Source organism: Talpa occidentalis, unplaced genomic scaffold (genome assembly GCF_014898055.3).
Source record: "Talpa occidentalis isolate TD23 unplaced genomic scaffold, MPIMG_talOcc4v2.1 talOcc4.5, whole genome shotgun sequence".
NCBI classification, from domain to species: domain Eukaryota; kingdom Metazoa; phylum Chordata; class Mammalia; order Eulipotyphla; family Talpidae; genus Talpa; species Talpa occidentalis.
Genome location: NW_023604861.1, coordinates 22232155 through 22257299, shown reverse-complemented (window position 1 = coordinate 22257299; position 25145 = coordinate 22232155).

Here is a 25145-nt window from a genome sequence, read left to right as displayed (position 1 = left end):
AAAGGATCAAAAACAGCCAGACAAGTCTAGAAGGAAAAGGGCAAATTCAAAATCAAGATCAATGCTGCCATTGTTGACCTCCTCATGGGCCTCTCACCCACATCTGTTTCAATTAGTCCATGACCAAAAGGCAAGTGCAGCTTCTTCACGTCTCTCTGCTCCATGTGCCTCCTCCAGGTCTCCTTCCTTTCCATCCTGCTTCCTTCCTTCCCCAGTCTCCTCTCCAGTTCTTCTCCTCCCTGCTCAGCAACACCCTCCCTTGGGTGGGGCAGGGAACCTGGAACCTCCCTTTCCCTGGGACCACCCTGTTACAGATCCATAACAGCACACAAAGATATTTAGTGTAAGACTCTAAAAGAATAACTGAACTCATAACAACTACACTTACATCCTAAAATTTATAACTCTATACTACTTAGTATACAATGTACAGAATGCAGGCGAATACCACTCTAAGTGACCCAAAGTGATGGTCCATCACTATCTTCCTGCCCCTACTCTCTGAAAGCTTAGTGGAACTGGAGGGATGATTCTAATGGTTTATGTTCCCTGTTGCTTCCATCTTTCTGACTTGCTGATCTTTCTGTGCCCTCTCTGCTCTTGTTCCAGACTGCTATGCACCAAAGTGATAGCACCCATATTTCTTTTCTCTTATAAGCAAATAGAGAAAATTCCAAGTCTCTCTGGAATTGCTCAAAGTTCAGACTTCAAAGAGCAACGCCCTCATTAAGTCTATCACCAAGGAGATTACTTCCTCCAACAGATTCATAAAATGTCACTACCATTTTGCTTCGGTTTTGAGAAAGACTTCTCTCCCCATGCACCCTGCCTCTAATACAGTCTCTGTTTTTGAGTTTGTTGTAGGGAATCACATAGGCTGTCATATTGTGACACAGTTTTTTTTTTTTTTCCCAGTTCTTACCTTTTGAAACAGGAAACATTTTTTCCATATTAGTCTTGTCTGCAAAGGATCTCCCTTTGGGTAGAAAAAGCATGCTAAGAAACCCTTAACTGCAGCAGCTGGAAGCTGTGTTATTTATTTCTTTGTGTCCTCTATTGTTTAGGCTAAGTATGTCTGAATCTCTTTTTATGAGACGACAGAAGTTCCTCTTGTGGAGGTTAAGAGTTTTTTTTTTTTTTTCATTTAATTATTTTATTGAAGCAGCACTGTATTATAACATTATACAATTTAGTTGTGCATCTCTGGGATCAACATGTGTATATGCCATATTAAGATCACTACCAAAAGCCCAAATCTCTCTCGTACCATGCCATGGTTCCTTTTCCCAGATTTAGCCATCTCATTCCCCACTTCCAGTTTGGTAACCACTAATTAATCTAATAGCCCACAAGTTTATTTTTGTATTATTTAGCTCATCTGTCTGATTTCTTTTAAAAAAAAGATTTATTTATTTACGTGTAGAAGAACTGGGGTACAGGTCAGAGGTGTGGGGTGAGAGGATTCACCAGAGACAGAGTGAGGAGCAGAACAGGCAGATCTACCGAAGTACACTGCTGAGGGGAGCAGAGGGTGAGACAGGAGAGGTCTGCCCCAACATGTTTGTGGGTGAATTCCTGGCTGGAGTACAAAGTTAGGCTGTGGTGGTGATGACACTGAGCCTTAACCCTGAGGCCACCAAGGAGGCCCATCTGTCTGTTTTCTTAAAAAAAATAAAAGACAGAATCTCAATTTTTTCCTGTGCTTTTTTCTGTATAACCATCCCTTACTCCCTTTTGATTTTTTCTCCCTCTTACCTTCCTCTTAAACTCAAAAACTTCCTATCATTAATTAGTATCCATTAGTTTTTATAATTATTTTGCTTTGTTTAATCCACTGATATGTAAATGTCCAATATTTTTCTTTGTCATTCTGACTTGCTTTGCTATACCCTCAAGCTCTTTCCATTTTACAGTAAATTTAACATTTCATCTTTATTTATGGCTGATTAGTATTTCATTGTTTACATATGTCTGATTCTGAATTCTATTGTTTGCTAAAAGATTAGTCATCAAGTCACACTTACACAATTAGTGATAATAATAATATGATAATCATCATCATCATCCAGTTAGGCCCTTTAAACTCAGCTTCTATAAAATAGAAAAAGAGAAGCAATACTCCTCCGATATTTAAACTCTCATACTATTTAAAAAATAATATTTAAAAAAATCAAAGAAAAGTTAAGAAAAACTTTGCTGGAGAATGCCTTTTTAAACTTTCATTTTATGAGCTGTAATTCTTTTTTTTTTTTTTTTTTTTAGAAATGTTTTGATATTTATTTTTTTTTTTTTTTTTTTTTTTTAATAAATTTTATTGTTATATTCCCCATACAATTGCAGCCCCCCATTCTGACCCCAATCCCTCCCCTCCCACCCCCGCCCCCCTAAAAGTGTCTCTGGTTCATAGTTTTTTGTTGATTTTGATTTTCACTTTCTTATAGTTATTCATTTTCCTGGTCCCTTATTTAAGTTTTCTAGATTCCTGCTATGAGTGAGACCATCCGGTATTTTTCTTTTTCTTTCTGGCTTATTTCGCTGAGCATGATCCCTTCCAGCGCCATCCATGTTGCTGCAAATTGCATGTGTTTATCTTTTTTGAATGCTGAGTAATATTCCATGGTGTATATGTACCACATCTTCTTGATCCAGTCATCTATTTTTGGGCATTTGGGTTGTTTCCAAAGCTTAGCTATTGTAAACAGTGCTGCTATAAACATAGGGGTGCAGGTGTTCTTTGGAATTGATGTTTCTGTGTCCTTTGGGTAAATACCCAGGAGTGGAATTGCTGGATCATATGGAAGCTCTATGTTTAGTAGGTCCAGAAATCTCCATACAGCTTTCCACAGTGGTTGGACCAGTTTGCACTCCCACCAACAGTGCAGAAGAGTTCCTTTTTCTCCACACCCTCGCCAACATTTGTTGTTGCTAGTTTTTTTAATATGTGCCATTCTCACTGGTGTAAGATGGTATCTCATGGTAGTTTTGATTTGCATTTCCCTGATGACAAGTGATGTTGAACATTTTTTCATATGCCTGTTGGCCATTTGCATTTCCTCTTCAGAGAAGTTTCTTTTAAGCTCTTCTGCCCATTTTTTGACTGGATTATTTTCTTTGTTGTTGTTGAGTCTCATCAGCTCTTTGCAGATTTTTGTGATCAGTCCTTTATCATTAGTGTTGGGTGCAAAAATGTTCTCCCAGTTGGTGGGGTTTCTCTTTGTTTTTGTTATTGTCTCTTTTGCTGTGCAAAAGCTCTTTAATTTGATGTAGTCCCAGCTGTTTATCTTTGCCTTCACTATCACTGCTTTGGGTGATGTGTCTGTAAAGATGCCTTTGATGTGCAAATCACGTAGTGTTTCGCCTATATTTCCTTCTATATATTTTATGGTTTCAGGTCTTATGTCTAGTTCTTTAATCCATTTTGAGTTGATTTTTGTGTATGGTGTGAGGTGGTGGTCAAGCTTCATTCTTTTGCATGTAGCGACCCAGTTTTCCCAGCACCATTTATTGAACAAACTTTCTTTGCTCCAATGCATATTCTTTGCTCCTTTGTCAAAGATTAGTTGACCATAAATCTGTGGGTTTATTTCTGTTTTCTATTCTGATTCCATTGGTCTCGATTCCATTGGTTGTATGTCTGTTCTTGTTCCATGATTATGGCAGTTTGATGATTATGTCTGGAGTCTGATTTCCATTTCCCTTCTTTTTTTTCAGAGAGCTTTGGCTATTCGGGGTTTTTGGTGATTCCATATGAATTTCATCAATAATTGTTCTATTTCTTTGAAGAATGACATTGAAATTTTGATTGGAATAGCATTGAATCTGTATATTGCTTTTGGTAGGATGGCCATTTTAATAATGTTTATTCTTCCAATCCATGAGCAGGGGACGTCTCTCCATTTCTTTGTGTCTTCTTCTATTTCTTTTAACAGTGTTTTATAGTTTTCTTTGTATAGGTCCTTTACCTCTTTTGTTAGATTTATTCCCAAATATTTGATTTTTTTTGTTTCAATAACAAAAGGGATGGTCTTTTTGATTTCTTCTTCTTCAGATTTATTGTTTGTGTATAGGAAGGCTACTGACTTTTGCGTGTTGATTTTGTATCCTGCCACTTTACTGAACTGATTGATGAGTTGAATTAGCTTTTCTGTGGAGTTTTTGGGGTTCTCTATGTATAATATCATATCATCTGCAAATAGTGATAGTTTGACTTCTTCTTTTCCTATTTGGATTCCTTGGATGTCTTTCTCTTGTCTTATTGCCCTGGCTAGGACTTCCAGTATTATATTGAAAAGCAATGGTGAGAGTGGACATCCTTGTCTTGTTCCAGATCTTAATGGAATTGCTTTCAGCTTTTCACCATTGAGAATGATACTGGCTGTTGGCTTGTCATAGATGGCCTTTATGATGTTGAGGTATGTTCCTTGTATCCCAAGAATTTCAAGGGCTTTTATCATGAATGGGTGTTGCACTTTGTCGAAAGCTTTCTCAGCATCTATTGATATTATCATATGGTTTTTATATTTCTTTTTGTTGATGTGTTGGATAACGTTGATTGATTTTCGGATGTTAAACCATCCTTGTGCCCCTGGAATGAATCCAACTTGGTCGTGGTGAATTATCTTATGGATACATTGTTGGATTCTGATAGCTAAAATTTTATTGAGGATTTTTGCATCAGTGTTCATTAGGGAGATTGGCCTGTAGTTTTCCTTTTTTGTGTTGTCCTTGTTCGGTTTTGGTATTAGTGTAATGTTGGCTTCATAAAACGTGTTTGGTATTGTCCCTTCCTTCTCAATTTTTTGGAAGAGTTTGTGAAGGATAGGCACTAATTCGTCTCTGAATGTTTGGTAGAATTCATTTGTAAATCCATCAGGTCCTGGGCTTTTGTTTTTGGGGAGGTTTTTTATTACCATTTCAATTTCGCTGCTTGTAATTGGTCTGTTTAGGTGTTCTATTTCTTCTTTATCTAGCTTTGGGTGATTGTAGAGTTGTAGGAATTTGTCCATCTCCTCTAGATTGTTAAACTTGTTTCCATATAACTGTTCATAGTAGTTACTGATTATTCTTTTGATTTCTGCTGTGTCCGTTGTGATTTCTCCTCTTTCATTGATGATCCTGTTTATTTGTGCTTTCTCCCTTTTTTCCTTTGTGAGCCTGGCTAGGGGTTTGTCTATTTTATTTATTTTTCAAAAAACCAGCTCTTGGTTTCATTGATCTTTTGGATTGTTTTTTAGTTTCAATTTCATTTATTTCTGCTTTGGTTTTTATTATTTCTTTTCTTCTACTGGTTTTGGGGTTTTTTTGTTGTTCTTTTTCTAGATCTTTGAGCTTCGAGATGAGGTTGTTTCTTTGCGTTCTTTCTTGTTTCTTGATGTGAGCTTCTATTGCTATATATTTTCCTCTTATTACTGCTTTTGCTGCATCCCATACATTTAGGATATTAGTGTCCTCCTTGTCGTTCAATTCAAAAAATTTTTTAATTTCTTCTTTGATCTCCTCATTAGTCCAATGGTCTTCCAGTAGTGTGGTTTTTAATCTCCATGAGGTAGGAAAGTTCCTTGCCTTCGTTTTATGGTTTATTTCTAGTTTGATGCCTTCATGGTCAGAAAAGATGGTTGATATGATTTCAATCTTGGTGTATCTGTTGATGTTTGTCTTGTGCCCCAGTATGTGATCGATCCTGGAGAATGATCCGTGTGCACTTGAGAAAAATGTGTACTCCGTTTTTTTTGGGTTTAGTGTTCTATAGATGTCTGTTAAGCCTAATTGCTCTAGGTCCTTATTTAGAGCTTTGGTTTCTTTACTTATTTTTTGTCTTGTTGATCTATCCATTGTTGATAGTGGTGTGTTGAAGTCTCCCACTACGTATGTGTTTTCTCTGATGTCTGTTTTCAGAGAGGACAATAGTTGTCTGATATATTTTGGTGCTCCTTCGTTTGGTGAGTATATGTTAATGAGTGTTATTTCTTCTTGAAGTATTGTCCCCTTGATCATAATGTAGTGACCATTGGGGTCTCTTTTTATCTTTTTGAGTTTGAAATCTGTTTTATCTGATATAAGTATAGCTGTTCCTGCTTTCTTTTTTGGTCCATTTGCTTGTAGGATTGTTTTCCATCCTTTAACTTTGAGCCTATTTTTATCTTTTGTAGCTAAATGTGTTTCCTGGAGACAGCAAAAGGTTGGGTTTTGTTTCTTAATCCAGGCTGCCACTCTGTGTCTTTTTATTGAAGAGTTTAGTCCATTTACATTTAGAGTTAATATTGATATGTTAACATCTGTATTTGCCATTGTGTTTGTCTTTCCTTTGATTTTATTTATTTATTCTTTTAATAACTTTTTTTTTCTTTTTTTTTGGCCTTCTTTCATTGTTATTCGTCCCTCTGAGGTTCTGGCTTTAGGACTCCTTGTAGTATTTTTTGGAGTGGGGGTTTAGTTGCAATGAAATTCCGGAGTTTCTGTTTGTCTGGGAAGGTCCATATTCTTTCTTCAAAGAGGAAGGAGAGCTTTGCGGGATAGAGTATTCTTGGTTGGCATCTGTTTTCTTGGAGTCTGTTGACTATGTCCCTCCACTCTCTCCTTGCCCGTAGTGTTTCTTCGGAGAAGTCTGATGTCAGCCTGATTGGTTTTCCTTTGAATGTTATCTGTTTCTTCCCTCTTGCCAGCTTCATTATTTTTTCCTTGTCCTGGATTCTTGGGAGCTTTACTATTATGTGTCTTGCTGTATTTTTCCTTTCGTCGTGGAAGTTTGGTGTTCTTCTTGCTTCTTGTATATCAATTTTCAGCTCCTTCTTCACATTTGGGAAGTTCTCTTCAATTATCTCTTTGAATATTTTCTCTGTTCCTACATCTCTCTCCTCTCCTTCTGGTATTCCTATAACTCTTATATTTCCTTTCCTCATGGAGTCAGATAGTTCCCGAAGTCTTTCTTCGTTCTTTTTCCTTCGTACTTCTCTTTCCTTTTCTGTTTTGGTTCTTTTTATTTCTGTGTCTTCAAGATTACTTATTCGTTCTTCCATTTCATCTATTCTGCTTTCATTGCTTTTCCCAGAATTCTTTAGTTCTTCCATTAATTCTTTGATCTCCTGCATTTCTTTTACTTCCCTCTTTAGGGACTCAATTTCTTTCTTCTGACCATTGTTTTCCCTCTCTAGGGACTCAATTGCATTCTTCTGATCGTTGATTATTTTTCCCTTATCATTGTTTTCCTTTATGACTTCTGTCAGTTTTTTAATCACGGCAATTTTAAATTCTCTTTCTGGAAGGCTCAGAAATTCTTCCAAGTTATTGTCTTTGCAATCTGGGGGCTGGCTTTCTTCTTGTGGTGTGCTTTTTCTCTGGAGAGTTGCTAGGTTGCGTGTGGTTCTTCTCCTCCCTACTGTCTGTTTTCTAATTTGCCGTATGCGTTGGGACACTGTGTTGTTGGGACTGGCCGGCATCTTGGGTGGGCTTCTCTGTTCCCCTCTGGTTCTTCCAGGAGTCATCTGTCAGTTTCAAGCAGCCTTTAATGGAGAAAGGTCCCTGTTCTAAAATGCCGATGTGGGGACACACTCCCCTGTGCGCCTGGTCTGCCCCGGCGGTGGGTTACTGCTCCCCTCTGGGCTTGGACTGCAGGCCAGAGGGGGTCTGGCGTGGGCGAACTTCCCCGGCTCACCTCTGGCTCCTGAGGAAGCCTTCTGCAGGTAGTCTTTACTGAAGAAATGTCCCTGTTCTAAAATGGTGATGTGGGACACACTCCCTGCGCGTCTGGTCTCAGGCACACTCTTCTGCGCGCCTGGTCTGCCCTGGCTGTGGGTGCTCGCTCTCCCTGTGGGCTCAGACTACTTGTTCGGAAGGAGCCAGGTGTGGGCTAACTCCCCAGCTGGCCACTAGCTCCTTCAGTAGCCTGTGCTGGGGTCAAGTCGCTAGGTGGCGCCAGAGATCTCTCCTGGAGCCCTTGGGGAGCTGATTTTCCACCCCGTGGGACAGGGAGCAGAGCGGGGATGGTAGGGTACACCTCAACAGCTTTGGGGTGCTGTGTCTGCCTTGTGCCCCACCGTCGTGGGGAACCCACACCCCTAATTTCGTGCCCCGGGTCTCAGTTCCAAAGCCCTCAGTTCCAGGACGCGGGCTGTAGCCCAGATCAGTGGCGCGGGAATGGCGCCTTTTGAATCCCGCTCCCGTGCCTGGGCGCCTTGTTCCTGCTCACTCAGGGAGGGCCTCCGCAGTCTCCCCGCAAGCCTAGGTCGCGGGGACCTGGGCAGCTGCGATCCGGTCTGGATCCGCGCCACTTTCCGCGCAAGCTTACCGGGTGGCCGGGGCTGTGTGCTGGTGCTGGTCTCCTCCTGGGGGGCGGGGCTCTCTTTAATGGCGCCTGGAGCTCACCTCCGCGGGGGATCCTGCAGGGTTCGCCTCAGCTCCCGTTCACGGGGTGTGGTGGCTGCAATAGTTCCTTTCCACTCACAGTCCCGCTTGCTGTGTCCGTTTTTCTTGTTGGCCGTTTTGGTTTGTTGTTTCCTCCTCTCTGCCGGTCCGAGAGTGCCGACTTTGTGGGCGGGGGAGGGGAGCAGGGTTCTGCGCTTCCCTCCCTTCTCGTCCTCTTTTATGGCCACTTTCTTCTTCGGGCAGTTTGCTGGAGTCGTCCGTTTATCTTCCGTGTCCCAGTTCTCACTGGGACCTGCCGCTTTTCCTCCCTATTAACTTTTTTTAATGGGAGATCTTACTCGCAGCGTCTCCTCGCCGCCATGTTGCTCCGCCCTTGAGCTGTAATTCTTGCCAAAAGCGATCACTCTCTCTCCAATAAAGTACCATACATTTAGCATCAGCCAAATGAAAGGCCAATATCTATTATACAGAAATCAATTATTAATAGCTGCTTGATTTAGCTTTAGCTCTGTCCAAGAAAGCTGTGTTTTACATTGCAACTTCTGTTTCTATTTGAGATTTTATTTGTTTTAATTCCAACTTGCTTCTTATTAAATTACATCTATTTCTCTCCTGTGCTGCTTGGGTATACAATGTATTGACAATTAGGCTATTTGTCATTCTTGCTCAAGACTAAAGAAAGTTACATACTTTTTAAAGGCTTTAAGAATCTTCAAGATTAAAACCCAGCAGAAAACTCCTGTCTCCAGATTTGCATTTACAATCTATTATTTATTATTGTTGCTTGCTGCCTCAGAACATCTCTATGTACTGCCGTGAGCAATATATAGTCTAAACTCATTATGTGTGCTCCCTTTGCCTATCCAAACTTAAAACCCAAGAGAAGTCTCTCATTTTTATACTTAAGATAATGCCAAAATGACCAGCCAAACAGCAGACATGTTTTAAGTACCCAGATTCTGAGCTTAAATTGTCTAAGAGTGTTATTTGTGGCAATTCATAGCTAAACCACTCCTGTTGCTGATCTCTCCAGAATCCTACTGAGTTGTCCCAGATAGAAAATAATAAATAAAACATCAGACAAACTGTTTTCCAGATCTCTTGGCTCATACTAATCTTTATTGTTCCAGACACTCCCAATATATATCAACAGAATCCAATTTAAGGCACAGAACACTCCTTTGCAAAGAACACTTCTTACTATTTCTAATAGTAACATGTTTCCCCCCTCAAAGTTTTTTTTTTCTTTATTATAAGGGGAATCACAGACAAGTAATTGTCTTTCCCAAACCATGAAATGTACATTGTTCAGCAGCCTGAAAAATAAGAAAACAGAAATAAAGGTCCCAAGATAGAAGGGACACACAGGAAAATCAATCCAGTAACATCGATGACATGTCATTTCAATCATTCTGCTTCCCTCGGCTACTGACTGACCAAATTGCTGGAAGTCTAGCCTACTCAGTTAACAGTCTTCTAAATAACATTTTGAATTGGGTATGGTTGTAACATTTTTTTTTTAGCTGAAATAAACTATGGTTCAATGTAAAGAAAACAGTAATGAAATTGTTGATAGAGCTGACAAGAGTAGGATGTAACATATAAAATTAACTTTTAGAAAAATATTTAAGGTCTTTTAAAGGCAGATTTATCAGTGCACACTCAGAAAGTAAGCTTAGGGAATCAATATTATGAATAAAAGTACTACCCAATAAAGTGAAATATTTCAGCTCCTCAATAAAAGTCATAAAACTATCTGAATAACAGGCTCTGCTGGGAACAGAATCTAGTAAAATAAAGCTTTTTAAACATTACCTTGATTGCTAATGTCTATCATCACTCTGTATTTTTGAAGAATAAAATATTATATAACATCCAGGCAAAAATTAAAATAACTATAATTTCTGTCTATAAAGTTAGTCCAATATAAACCAAGGTTGTTTACTGAACAAGTAAATACCAGAAACAAAGTCAGATTATATAAGCCAAAGTCAACATGAGTTGGCAACAATATCTGTTGCTCTCATATTTGTTGTTTGGTTATTCTTTAAAACACATAACATGAAGTATACATTATAATAGTTCATGTCTATTTATGCCTGTAGACTCAGGTAAAATAGAAATATGTGACTATTCATTTGTTTAACATCTTTCCCCTCTTCCTTAATATTTAGAAAAACCCTAGCTCTTCATAGTACTTAATAAATATGTTGTATTTTCCTTCTAAATTAATTATCAAGGACAGCATTTTCTATAGGGAGGTATAATTAACACAACCTTTATTTACTAAAACTGTAATTGTCATGGTAAAATTTTTCTGAGTGCCTATCATTTATCGAGCATTTACTATGGAATAGATGCCATTTCAATCAATTACTAATATTTTCTCAGTTCCCTTCTCCCAATGACCCCATGTCACTGGTGGTACTATTAAGGACATTGGACCCAAAAAAGATTCATCAAACCAGAGGTAATAATCAAAGATTTAAATGCATTTTTTATGACACTAGATGAAGTTATAGCAACCAAATTTAGGCAAACTATAGAAGTATATGGAAAAGAAAGCAAGCACCTAGAGTGTTGGGGTCATGAGAAGCAGGAATTGCATGATTTTCTTTGGTATCTGCATCATAAACTACCCTAAACACACAGCTGTTTAAACCAACAAATATTTATTTAGCTTATGAGTTTACAAGCGAAAACTCTGGGTGGGGCAGTTTGGTGAAATCATATGTTGGTAGAGGCAGCCCAGTGACCGTCTCATTCTTCAAAGTGGTGGACACAGAGAGAAAAGCAGGGGCAAACCCTCATTCACAGACACCCTTCAAACCCCTGCTTGGTCCTGTCTCCAATATCCTTAAACAAAGCAGTGGGCTATTGCTGATACAGAATAAAAGTGAAAGAGCACAAAAAACCTACATGGCAAAGGGTTTAAATACATGAGGTTGAAGAATTGGGTCATTAGTGAAATCATTATACCAGAATCTATGACTTTTTATCTTATTTCTGAAGATCCCTTTCACCTTTGACATTCTGAGGCTATGATCCTACAAGAAAAGTGATCTACAATAGACATAGATGTAGCTATATAAACTGACCTGGTATTGCCAAAGTTCCATGTCTCAAAGAAGCATTTATTACTTTGCTCAAAGGTGGTAACTGCACCTCTGAATCTTGGGCCACACTCTACACCTATTAAATCATAATGCACATTTTAACAGGCCATCAAAATAACTTGTATTAGCATTAAAGTTTGAAAAAACACCGGCTAGTAAATTTAGAATTAAGTTCTCAAATTTACCTCAATGTGTTTGCTAAGGAAATAAACAAAGATAGCTAGAAGAATTCTAAACTTTGAGACTAATTATAATAAAGTAAAAATCAAAATCAATAAACAACTATAAACCAGAGACACACTGGGGGGAGGGGGAGAAGGGAGTAGAATAAAAACAAGGGGGGTGGAAATTGTATGGGGACTATAACCAAGATGAAAATTCATACATTGTACAAAAATGAAAAATGATGTAAAAAATATTTAAAAAAATAAAAAGGGAAAAAATTAAAAAATTAAAAATAACAGCTACAGGATGACTTCTTCTTGCAAAGCAGGTTGAAAACACTGTGAATTTGAAAGAAAGACCTGTAAAAAGTCTCCAGACTCCTAATAATTCTAAAGCTACAATACAAAATTTCTTTATATATGAAAAAAAAGAATTCTAAACTTTGAGAATGAAAACAAGAGGTTATACAACCCATTAATAACCAAATTTCTTAAATAGACAAAAGGCTTGATACATTACCAAAGAGTAGTTAGATAATTTACTAAAGACTACTAAGATGATCAGTATCATCAGACATTAGGGAAATGCAAATAAAAACCATTAAAAAACCAACTAGAATGGCTAAAATTAAAGACATTAAAAAGATTTGGAAGAGGGCCTCCCCTGGTGGCGCAGTGGTTGAGCACTGGGTTGCGAGGCTGCCCACAGCCTCTGCAGCACCAGTTCGATCCCTGCCCACCAGCGAGGGTCCCACAAAAAAAAAAAAAAAATTGGAAGAATAAGAAGCATCTGGACCTCCTGTAAAACTACCTTGGAAAACACTTGAAAACATAAACCTGTTCCCACACTGACCCAGAAACACTACTTTGAGTACTACCCAAGGGAAATGAAGTATATCCACAAAACAGCATGTGCAAGAACACTCAGAGTGGTTTAAGTCATAATATTTAAAACTGGAAATAACCCAAATGTCCAATAACAAGAACATGAATAAACAAAATGATGTATATTGATGCAATGAAATATTCCTCAGCAATAAAAAGGAATGATACACAAAACATGTACATTTTATGTTTGTACATGTATGTGTTTATGTCTACCACTGACATTACAGAGAGAAAGGAGTCCAAGATTCAAGGACATGGGAAACTAATCTATGGTTACAGAAAGCAGAAGAGCAGTTTCCTGTGTGGCAGCTGGGGTAGGGCTGGTATGGCTTAATCATAAAAGGACAAGAGAAGTATTTCCACAATGCAGGTGAACTTATGAGTAATGGTTACATGGGTGTATGTTTTTCTCAAAAATGTATTGAACTTGACCTGTGCATATTAGTGCTTATAAATTAAACACCAAGAAAGAAGTGTTTACCTGTTCATTGTTTTCAAATCATGCATTCCTAGATATTATCCACAACAATACTGTGGGACCAGCAGGGCCAGTATTATTGTGGACTTCACAGGTGAGGACATTGCTGCTTAGAGAGATGTGACTTGCAAAAGTCAGCCAAGCGCCTGTAGGACTTTGTCCACTCTTTCATTTTCTTTGCACGGTGTTTCCACTTCTCCCAGCAACAAGTGGGAGCAGAGCCACAAGTATTGAAAAGAGTTCACAGATTTGAAAGTGCAGAGGAGAACTTTTCTGCTGGAATAGTACTCTCTGAATACTAAACATAGTCTTTGCATATCAAATATACACTTTTGTCTCTTGCCCACTGTTCCAGAGAATAGGGACGCTTTCCAAAGAGGGAACTGGAGAAGACCATGGAAAAAGTCAAAAAGACTATTGTTGAAGGGGAGGAGGCTTCCTTGTTTGACTTGGAGCTTTTCTTTCCTCTGCTTCCTCAGAACCTTAGGGGACAATAAACATTTTGGACTAGTACTGAAAGGCAAGGAGGAATTGCAAAGTCCTGTAGGAGAGCCAACCTGGAGAGAGAGTGACTGAAGAGAAGCCACAGTAGGAGACATGGGTCAGGCTAGCCAGTGTGATTTCTATAGCTGAGATGTCAGCAAGGAAATGAAGGAGATGGACTTGGGATGGTAGCCTCAGTGTCAGAGGTCAAGGGCAGAGCTCCAGACAAGGCAGTTTCTATAGACTCACAGGCTGCTTTAGAACAGTGATATCCATTCGTAGGCCCCTGGCTGAACGTCTAGATCCACATCCTTAGAACTAAGGGTATGGCTTTTTTGCTAGTGCTAATACATACATGAAATTGATTATATAACAAATATATATAACATATATATATATAAACAACAAATATATATAACAAATATAACAAACTGAATAGCCCCTTAGAGGAGAGATTGCTGATTAAACAAAAAGGCATCCTTATGATACCTATCACAGCTAGGTTTACATATCCCTATGTAGTAAATGTGTATGGTGTCCCTCTATATTGTCCTACTGCTTTTTCCCAATAAAATTGAACACAGAATTGGCTAAAGAAGAGACATGTATACAGGAAGGAAAGTGGAGTGTAGAGAAATGGTTCATGTGATAATTGAGGGTTAATTAGCCCAATGAGGGTTAATTGAAGTTAATTAGTGCAATGTCTCCCTACCCTGTAGCATACTAGAGTCATATCTAGAGTTCCTAGTAAAACACCACTATACCCAGAATTATTGCTCGGAGGATGGTCTGGGGGAAAGAGAACGAAGAGAAGTATGAATTGTTATGCAAGCTCCACAGTCGGGTCTAATGTGCCCTCCAGGGTTGAGAACCACTGAGTTAGGCAGAAGACAGAGAATATTTTTTTTTTAATGAAATCCAAATGTGCAGACCGGCATTCCAAAGTGGGTTAGAGTCTGCAATTGCTACAGAAATAAAAGCATTTGAAGAAGTTGTCCCACTTTCAAGTCAGTTGGAAAGTCAAAGGTAAAGGCAGCAGAGACCCCAAACTCAAGAATTTTCCTCAGAGGCAAATAACAGAAAGCCCACAAGGGCTTTCATCACTTCAGAATTTTCTCCCAGCACATCTCATTGTGTGGCTGCGGCTTCTGGGAATAAACACAGGCTCCAGCAGTGGACGTGGTGTCTCTGAGTTAGCGACGGCCACAGGTCCTGCTGCAGCTTACAGAGGGAAGAGAGCAACCTCCCACCTTTATCCAATTACACAGAAAAGCCCCAAGGACCATATGAAAAGCCATTCACTTTACTATTTCTTATATGCTATAAAATTGCATACTCATTTTACTAGAAATCAAGAAGTTATAATAAAAACAATTTTAGAATAAATCAGAGATTAAAACTATAATATACCATATAGGCAGTAATCAGGGAAAGAGGCTTTTTCATGCTCTACTGTTAGAAATCTAAATTTGTAAAATTCTTCTAGAGAACAAATAATTTTCATCTCAAGAGAAACCTTAAAAGTTCAGAAAACATTCGATTCAACATCCCTCTCCCTGAAAACCTATCCTAAGGTACTAATTATGAATACATTCATATATTATCTGTCAGGAAAATTATAACATTAGAATCAATTTAAATATTTATTAATTAGAGATTAATTAAATCACTAAGTCCATTACATAAATATATGTAAAATGATTATATAAAAGATATTCTATATAATTGACATAAGATAAGTAGTAGGTGATGAAGTGGAATATGTAATATAATCTCATTTTTTAAAGATTTATTAATTTATGCATACAAGAGCTAGGGTGTATGTCAGATGTCCTGCGGGGTGAGAGGATTCACCAGAGACTCAGTGGGGAGCAGAACAGGCGGATTGACTGAAATACACTGCTGAGGGGAGCAGCAGGTGAGATAGGAGAGGTCTGCTGCGCCATGTGGGCCAGCTCCCTGTCTGGGGATCTAACTTGAGCTGCAGTGGCTGCAGACAGCTTCATAGTGCCGCAACTTAACCCCTTGTGCCACCAGGGAGGCCCCAATATAATCTCATTTTTATTAAATACACATGAATAGAAAAATAAAAGTACAGCTGAAAAATAAAAGTACCAGCCAAAACTGAGGTCTGCCTAGGAATCCCAGACTGATAAGGGAAAAAAAAAATGTTGATTTTTCTAAGGGTCCTTTCCTCCACCAGGCATAAAGCAAAGTAATCAGATTCCAGTGTGTTCAAAGATTTTGAATATAGAGAGAGAAGAGAAGGGGAGAGAAAGATTTCAAAATACAGACTCCCTATCAAACTCCAAAATTAATCATTCCCCATGGTCACTACCTCAGTGAAAAGGGCAGGGTCCAGAGCCAAGCAGCCATGCCCAAAAGCCGAGTTGCCAGGACGAATCCAAGGTATTTCTAGCTAAGCTTTGGAAACAGCCCAAATGCCCAAAAATAGATGACTGGATCAAGAAGATGTGGTACATATATACCATGGAATATTACTCAGCATTCAAAAAAGATAAACACATGCAATTTGCAGCAACATGGATGGCGCTGGAAGGGATCATGCTCAGCGAAATAAGCCAAAAAGAAAAAGAAAAATACCAGATGGTCTCACTCATAGCAGGAATCTAGAAAACTTAAATAAGGGACCAGGAAAATGATAACTATAAGAAAGTGAAAATCAAAATCAACAAAAAACTATGAACCAGAGACACTCTTTGGGGGGTGGGGGGTGGGAGGGGAGGGATTGGGGTCAGAATGGGGGGGCTGCAATTGTATGGGGAATATAAAAATAAAATTTATTATTAAAAAAAAAAAACAACAAGTTATTTCTGGGCAAGACGGCCAGGAGAGCGGAGAGAGCTAGGAAAGGAGTGAGACAGAGCTCCAAACCTCCAGCGGGCCCATGTGATGGGCACCTTTGTTGCTGAAGAGAACTGTACCCAAAGCACCACAGCCTCAAAGAGCAATGGACAAGAGCAGCTGTGACATGTCTTCCTGTTGCTCTCTCTGTTCTACACGGAAAGTCCCCTCCTTCCCAGAAGCAGCCTCGCAAACCTGACTCACGCTTACTGGAAGTTGTAGTCAGATGGTGGAGACACGGCAATGGGAGCAGAGTTCATATTGTCACCCACTAAGAGCACCAGCATCGCCAATTCTAACACAGCCTTACAACAAGCTCTTAGACAGTCCTTTTGTACCATACCTGCTCCTTTTTATAAGTTAAATTTAATTTTGTTTTCCTTATGTAATTAAGACAAATGTATTAAAGCTAATAAAGAACAAAATATTATGTGTCCAAAAGTTTATAGTTGTGATTTCAGTGAAGCAATTTTTGTGTTTTCAAGATTGATGACAATGAATATGTATTAATTTTACAATGACAAATGCCCCTAAGTGATTATAATTGCATGCTTATATAACGTAAATTATTTCAGGTTTTTCAAACAAATCAATTAATACAGCTATTGCTTCTCCCTTATTGAGCCCAAAATTACTTCTAAAAACAACTGCAAACTAAGACCCTAAGCATAACACAAGCCTGTGTCAACTAAAAGAAAGAATCTGACCTTTCAAAGCTGACAGTTTATTTCAATTTTGAGAATGGCCCTTGTCATTGTGTGTGGTGTCTCCCTAGATAGCTCCACTTTCTTTCATGATGTTTCATTCTGCATTTAGAAAGAAAAAGAATTTTTCTAACAAGTTTGTTCACTATGACTTTCTCATTCATATTTTTTACTGATTTTCCCCCCACATTGAATTGCTTTATTTCTTGGTAACACATACCCTATTGCATGGATGAAGTAATACCCTAATTATATTATGCTTATAACTCTTTGGGTACCATTTAGTGCAGGAAATCACATCAAAATATTCCCTTTCAAACTTCACATTCAGAAAAAGATCAAGATATTTCAGGATTTTGAAACCTATCATTTTGGGGTGCCAAAGGCCTGTCTACCGAGGAGAGCAACTGTCCATCAACCGTAGTCTGAGAATATTGTCTCTGTAGACAGTTAACTTTCCCTCTCCCACTTCCTTCTATAGAGGAACATGGGAACATGGTGTAATTTCTTGCAAGGGTACCTGAATGTCTGTTTCTGAACCCAAAGAAACTCCACAACCCTCAGCTCACATGATTTTCCAAGAAGTGGCTTATGTTCAACTGGTAATATGTCCAGGGCCCAGGTAGAAAGGGCTATCTCCTGAACAATTCCTAGATCCACCCCATTGCCCAAAGCTGACCAGAGAGGCAATGTCATCATTCTCTGCAAGGCCCTTAAACTGTTCCCCACCATGTCCTCAGCATGAGGCATACAATAGGGCTTGATAGTACTTGTAGAGTAAGTGAATAAAAATACAAATGGATGACTTAACAAGTGAATGAGTGATGTGCCAGGAAATTTGTCACAGAGGATACATTTTCTTTTTAGTATGGAACTCGTCACTAATCTGTGTGCCATCCTTGCTCAGGGGTCATGTGTGACCAAGAAATTCACAAACTTTTATTCATCTTAATTCAAATTTGGATTATAATAACCAAAAGCTAAATATTTTGTAAAATAAGACCTAAAGAGCACAAGATGGGCAAAAGGTGGAAATCACGTCAAAATAAATGGTGCAAAGCACTTTCAAGACAAATGTAGTTTCAGAATGGTAGGAGTCACAGTCCCAAAAGACATAATCCTGAACACCATTATTCCTAATGTTAAAATCCTGAAAGACTAAAATTCCAAACACAATTCAGCAAAAATGCAGTTTTTTAAAAATTCTTTAAAGGACATTTATTTACATTTTTAAAAGGGTGATTATTTGAGAAACATAAAATGTGACAGAACACTTCATAGGTCACTTTAGACAATAAAAATCAGGAGAAATTTTTTTTATAAATTCAGATACAAAACAGACATTTCTTCATTTGCTCAGAAGAGTCTGCTTTCAAAAAAGACAGAAAATTAAAAAGGAAGTTCAACGTATGAAAAGTGTATGATGGGGTAGGTTATGGCCCATTGCATGATGGTAGTCCATGTGAGCTGGTCGACCCTCACTTTAACTATTTTGAAGTCTTCCATCTTGAAAAACAGTTGCCTTTTTTTGATAGGGTATAACTCTTCTCAGAGAAATAGTCATTTTCATTTTCTGCAGGGTGCTGCTCTTGAAATTTCTCTATGGTTTGATATGCCTCCACATGAGTGGTCCCTAGTAAATATTCTCATCTTCCTTACCACACTCTTGTGTTGTTTCTGACACACAGAAATTCAGTGCACATGCACTCATACACAGACCACAAGTCCAGTGGGAACAATACTAGTGATTGAACAGTAACACCATTGCCTAAGTGTCTTCTTTCACTACTACCTTGCACATAATTACTTTCAAACCAGTCAATAACCCTCTGGCCTATTCAGGTAAAGGTGATTTTAAATATTCATTAAAACTCCTGAAATATCATCAATGAGAAGGAATACTAATGCCTACAAATAATGCATTTTTAAAATGACGTTTTTGTCATTGCCATATTAAATGGACATTCCATTCATCTCAATTTTCCCACCAAATGTTTTGGATTAAATGGTAAAACCAAACTTCATAGGTAACATCTTAAAATTCAGTTTTAGAAGCTTTGATCTCGCCTGAATCTAAATCTATCATTATGGTTTGGGAATTTAACTGAAACTCATTTTCTTGTACAAAATCCACCAATACCTTCATATAAATATTTATGAAGAGTTCACTTTTTCCAGTCATTAATCCATAAAGGTGGATAAGTATTTCATCTTCACATCACTTCCAATACTGGAGATATGAATAGTGCAAAGACTTTTAGATGTGCCTAATTCCTTTATTGTGTTTTTTACAACTCTGACTCCACAAAATTGCATTATTACAAAGTTAACTTGGTGTGTAAGCGCTGTGCATGAACATAAAAACATTGAGTCCTCAGTAAATGGATAGATGTCCTTTTTTTTGGTATATCTATATTTGTAAAAGATAAAATTTCTCCTCACATGTTTTACTGTGTAAAGGTGCCCAGCAAGTATTTACACATTTTAATGTTTCTCAAATAAACCCCCTTTTAAAAATATTAATAAGTGTCTTTTAATTAACTTTTAAATTCTTGTGTCCAGGATTATATTTATAAAATTGTGATCTGGGGGATTTTAGACTTTAGGGATTATGATCTTTTGGGAATTCAACATGTGAGATTATGGTGTTCTGAACTGCCTTTTACAAACCCATTTCAGAGAGATGCCAGAATAGAATGAAAGCACTTGCTTAGCACTTGCACATCACTTAATATCTCCACTTCTACTTTACTTGAGATGAAACATTGGGAGAGGTAGGCAGGAAACAGGAGCGGGGAGATAAGAGGTCTTTGGGAAATTGCCAAGGAGACCATTTACTCATTAATTACTAAAGACTTCCATGGTAGGAGGAGTAGATGTGTTGCTAAGAAACAGCAATGAATAAAATAGTGCCTCTTCTCACAGAACTACAATTTAGCGTTGTGCTACTTTTGAGAAAGCACACTATGGTTGTAAAACATCTCAAGACCAAGAAGGTGTCAACTTAGCACATGCAAAATCACAAAATCACAAAATCCCATAATGTTGGGTAAGAAGCTTCTGGTGCAGTGTTACAAAAAGAGAAATTTCCAGAAAGATCAGCAAGCCATTGGTCATATAAACATGGTGAATCTCCTGACTGGTCTTAATTAGGGGGAAGAGACACGCCTCAATCAATGGGAATGCAAAGGACTGGGTGGGAGGAAGATGGTGATGCCTGGAAGCATGTTTCTCCCTGGAATCAACTCTCACAGAAGCCCCCTCCACTCTCCTCTCTGCTAGGACTGAAGGAGAGGGGTTGCTTACAGAAGGGCACACAATGCCTTTCCTGTCAGTCAAAGAAACTGATACACTACTGAGTGCAAGGTCACAAAGAGCAGATAATTAAAATTTAGGTCTGAAAGCAGAATTCTATAATAGTTTGAAGGGTCCTTCCTTTTGCACTGGGTAATTCAAAACACTGCTTCTCATAGCCAAACTGAGTTTCCCTGTGGCCTCGTTTTTCAAGTAAATGAAATCTCTTGGACCTGCCATAGTGTCAGCTGTCATCCAGGCCATAGCACTCTGCGTGGCAGGTGGGGAAACAGTGCAGAATAGTGGACTCAGATTTTACCAGTGAGCTCTGGTTGTTGGACCCATCAGTCCCGGGATACTGCAAAGTGTTCCTGGATTTCTGAAGGCAAAATTCTATACAAATGGTGGAGAGAGTTTCTTGATTTTACTTATGTGTCAGAGGCCTTAAGCTCATTCATGTTGCCTGAGTTGCTAACAAGCCCTGGGTATGTCAAGGTTGTCTACCCAGGCGATCCTTGGTAGCTCTTCAGTCTGCAAACACTAAAGTAAACAGACCCTCACCCCCCCGACTCCCATAATAAAACAGTTTATCTACATTTACTTATCGATCTATCTCAACCTACTTATTTATCTGTCTATATCAATATCTTTACATAGAGATGAGGAGGAGAAGAAGACAGAGCAGGAGAAGGAGAATAAGAGGACTTATATTAAAATGAAAGCAGGGTACAGAGAATGTCACTAGACTTTGCAGTTATTACTATGTGCTTCAACAGCAGCTTCAAAACAGAAACTAGAGAAAAATGTGTGTGCACACATGTACGGGTGATTGAAAAGTAGATTTGAGCTACACCTGCCAAGCCGCCTGAGGAGGTCTAACCGCCTTAGTCAGTAGGGACTGTTTTTGGACATGGGACATTTTTCTTGGCCTGAGAGCACTAGCAGGCATATTAGGTGCCCAATAAATAGAAGTCAATTTGTTTGTTTCCAGAACAGTTGAACACAGAGTCTTATGTCTCTATATTAGCTTAATGAGCCTGATCGGTAGGGAATGGCTGATAACAGTTAAAACTCATCTAGGAATCAGGGAAAGTGTCCAAGACACAAACAAGTGACCTGGAGGATGAAGAGTATGTACCCAAGTTCAAAACATGGGAAATGTACTTTTAAAGCTAAGGGGATGTTTTATGTGAAGGTCTCGTGTATGTAACAGGGACTGCAAAGTTTTACGGCAAAGAGTTTGGATACAGAAAGAAAGAACTGAGGCCAATAATTTAATTTACCAATGAAATTCACAATTAGTGTATTCCTTTAACATTTTGAAAAAAAAGTAGGATTTTTAATTATTTTTAAAAATAACTACATATTTAATAAAAATTATAGTAATAATGACTTCGGCTCTTCTTCTGGAACACTAAGTAACAGAATGAATGAAACATGACCTTGGAATAATCTTCCCCCAAGAGATTCCCACCGTAATCTTCAGAACCTACAAATTTATTATCATACAAGGGAAAAGTGACCTTGCAGATGGGATCAATTAAAGAGTTTAGATAGGATAAGGCCTTATAATCCAGGCTGGCCCAATTTAAATACAAGGGTCCTCAAAAGAGAGAGGCAGGAAGAGAAGCAAGTCAGAGAGAAATGAAATGGAGGGACAGGAAAGCAGAGGTCAGAGAGGAGAGAAGACGGTGTGGTGGTAGCTTTCAAGATGGAAGAAGGGACCATGAATCCAAATAAGTGTTCTCTAAAAGCTGGAGAAGGCAAGGAAACATATTCTCCCCTCAAACTTCCAAATAGAACCAGCTCTGTCGAAACGTTTCTTTTAGCCCAGTGACACTGATTTCAGACTTCTGACCTCCAAAACTGTAACATAATGTATTTGTGATTTTTTAGTGTTTGTTGCTGTTGAGGTAACATTGCTTTGTGACACTGTAGAAGTGCCAAACCTACTTCTGTTGTTTTACATCACTGTCTGTGGTAATTTGCTGCACAAACAACTGGACACTAACATACGTGATCTAAAGAAATTTCAAGGAGAAAAAGTTGTGACTTAAATCTGTTTACCTGGAAAATTGTTTTTAATGCAGGACAGAAAAATACCACCAGGAAGTATATTTATGAGCCCTCATAAATATACTTATTTATGTCAAGTTTATTGACTCAATCTCTGTTTAGGTAGTTTCAATGAATAATATCACTTTGTTTTTATTCTACTACTTACCTGCCAGTAAATTTTTAATTGTAATCAATTTTTTGGTTGACTGTAATATGTTTTCAAGTAATTTTTCAAGGAAAAGCAAAGGGATGTTATTTCTGAGCTTTTGTTATACAAAAAAAGTATTTTTCTTGCTGTAGCACAAGATTTTTAGGTCAAAATCTTTTACTTTTAAACATAGCTTTAAATGTTTTCATTTTTAAAATTAGGAGTAAAACCTTAGAAAATTATGTGTTAAACCTCAGATTTTTAGAAAAGATACAGCAAAAACCTAAAAATTAAGCAATTCAGAATAAAGCTAGAATTATGGTTATGTTTAGGCAAAAGAGAAAGTAATTAAATAGACAGAGTTCTGGTATATCTAACTTTTAAAAGAATAATGAAAGGGAAGGCTAGTAGGAAAGAGTAAGAGAGGAAGAAAGACAAAGAAAAGTAAAGGAATAGAAGACTAATTAATAGAGAAATATTTCTTATAATCATTATTAAAAATTTCACCCTTTTATAAAAAGTATGGACAAATCCTATATACAACAATAACCTTCAAACTTTTTGTCTCAGCTTCTACAGGCACTTAAAATTTATTAAGGAGCTAAAATTGCTTTTGTTTATATTTGCTATAGTGATATCTATATATATTTGCATATTAGAAATTAAAAAACTAGGACTATTTAAAACACAAAGAGTGTATAAGTATATATTCAAGTAACTGTCAGAAAAATATCATATATCATTTCCTTTCTAGAACACTCCATATGTTCAGAAAAGAATCAGAATAAAAAGATCATCTTTGTTTTATGAAAAGCATTTTAACCTTACATTCCCCTACAAAGCATCTTGAATTATTCTTTGAAAATCAATAGTGTAATATAAACTACCAAATTGCAATTATGGAATAAATATTACCAAAGTAAACTCAAAAGAAGTTTTTTTAGAAAAGACTAAACCAATAATCCATGAAAGGATTGAAAATGCTTTCAAAGGTTAATGTACAAATCAGACTTTAAGATGACATAGGGCTAATGAAATTTTTATGTAAAAATCTGAAATGGCATACATAAATGGAAATTAAAAACTAGTTTTATTAATGAGATCGATATAATAATATTAAATAAAATACTAATAAGCTCCGAGAGGTTGACAGGAGTAGGAGATCATGGCTTAGTCTCAGCCACCATCAATGTTCTTTCCAAAAGTCCAAGGCCTTCCCACCATAAATTTATTTATTAACCCTTCCTGCCTGCAATGCTACTGAACTTTTTCTTCACCATTTCTTTTCCAGTTTTTGTCACTTAAAGAGCTTTTAAATTTCTGTTGTCTCTAAGAGTTGCTTCTGTCTTTTAAGTAAAAGCAAAAAAAGAAATTTGCATTGGTAAAAACCTGAACACTATAGATTTTTACTTAATGGATGTACTAATTTCCTCTTTGTGCAGCTGTAATTTTGCATACTTTTCTTAAAAATTACTTAAGAACTTAAGAGCATATTAAATTATTTATCCACATAATGAGAATTACTTTCCCAGAAATGCAATGTTGACTTAGTAGTCATTTGATTAATATTGTTAATATGTACTCTGTTATATAAAGATGTTACGGTTTAAAATGCAACCACTTCAATTAATGTAAAATATTTGATGACATTCATGTGTTACCATCTTTTTAAAGAAAACTAAGAACAGAAGAATCCAGAAGAAACTAAGAACAGAACAAAATATATAAACTAAAGCTTAATACTGGATAGTGAAATACTAGCATGAGCACCACTAAAATCAAAGAATCACATTAGAAAATCTAAATCAGGGCCTCCCTGGTGGCGCAGTGGTTGAGTGCTGGGTTGCGAAGCTGCCTGCTGCCTCTGCAGCGCCGGTTCTATCCCCGGTCTCCAGGAGAGTGTCCCACATGGCGTGCAGACCTCTCCTGGCACCCACTGCTCCCCTCAGCAGTGTATTTCGTCTGTCTGCCTGTTCTGCTCTCCGCTCTGGCTCTGGTGATTCTCTCACCCTCCCGCGCTTCTGACTGTACCCAGTGCTTGTATAAATAAATAAATCTTAAAAAAAAAAAAGAAACTTACTTTCTTATCTCAGATTTAAAAAAAAAAAAAGAAAATCTAAATCATCATTATCACGTCGCACTTTCTGAGTGATAGTAGAGTTAAATACAACAAAATTAAATATCTTTGGTTGCAAATATGTAAAGCAGAAGAAAGAATTCTTTTAATTAACAGTGTTTGGATATAAAGCAGATCATTAATTAAAATAATTATATATTTCACTGCATAAATTTATTTTAATTATGTATTAAGAACATGAACAATTAAGAATAACTAACAAGCCAATTAAATGAATTAAATAAACTTTTTTTGGGGAAAACAAATTGAAAACCAAACCATGAACTTTGAAGAAAAATACATATATAAAGATTTGTAACAGACTAATAAGGAAAATGCTTATGTGCAGAATTAATTGCCTATGACCACATAACAAATTATCCCAAAACCTCCTGACTTGAAATAGTAATTATTTCATATCTTTCACAGTTTCTGTGGGTCAGGAGTTTGGTTCTAGCCTGGGGTATCTC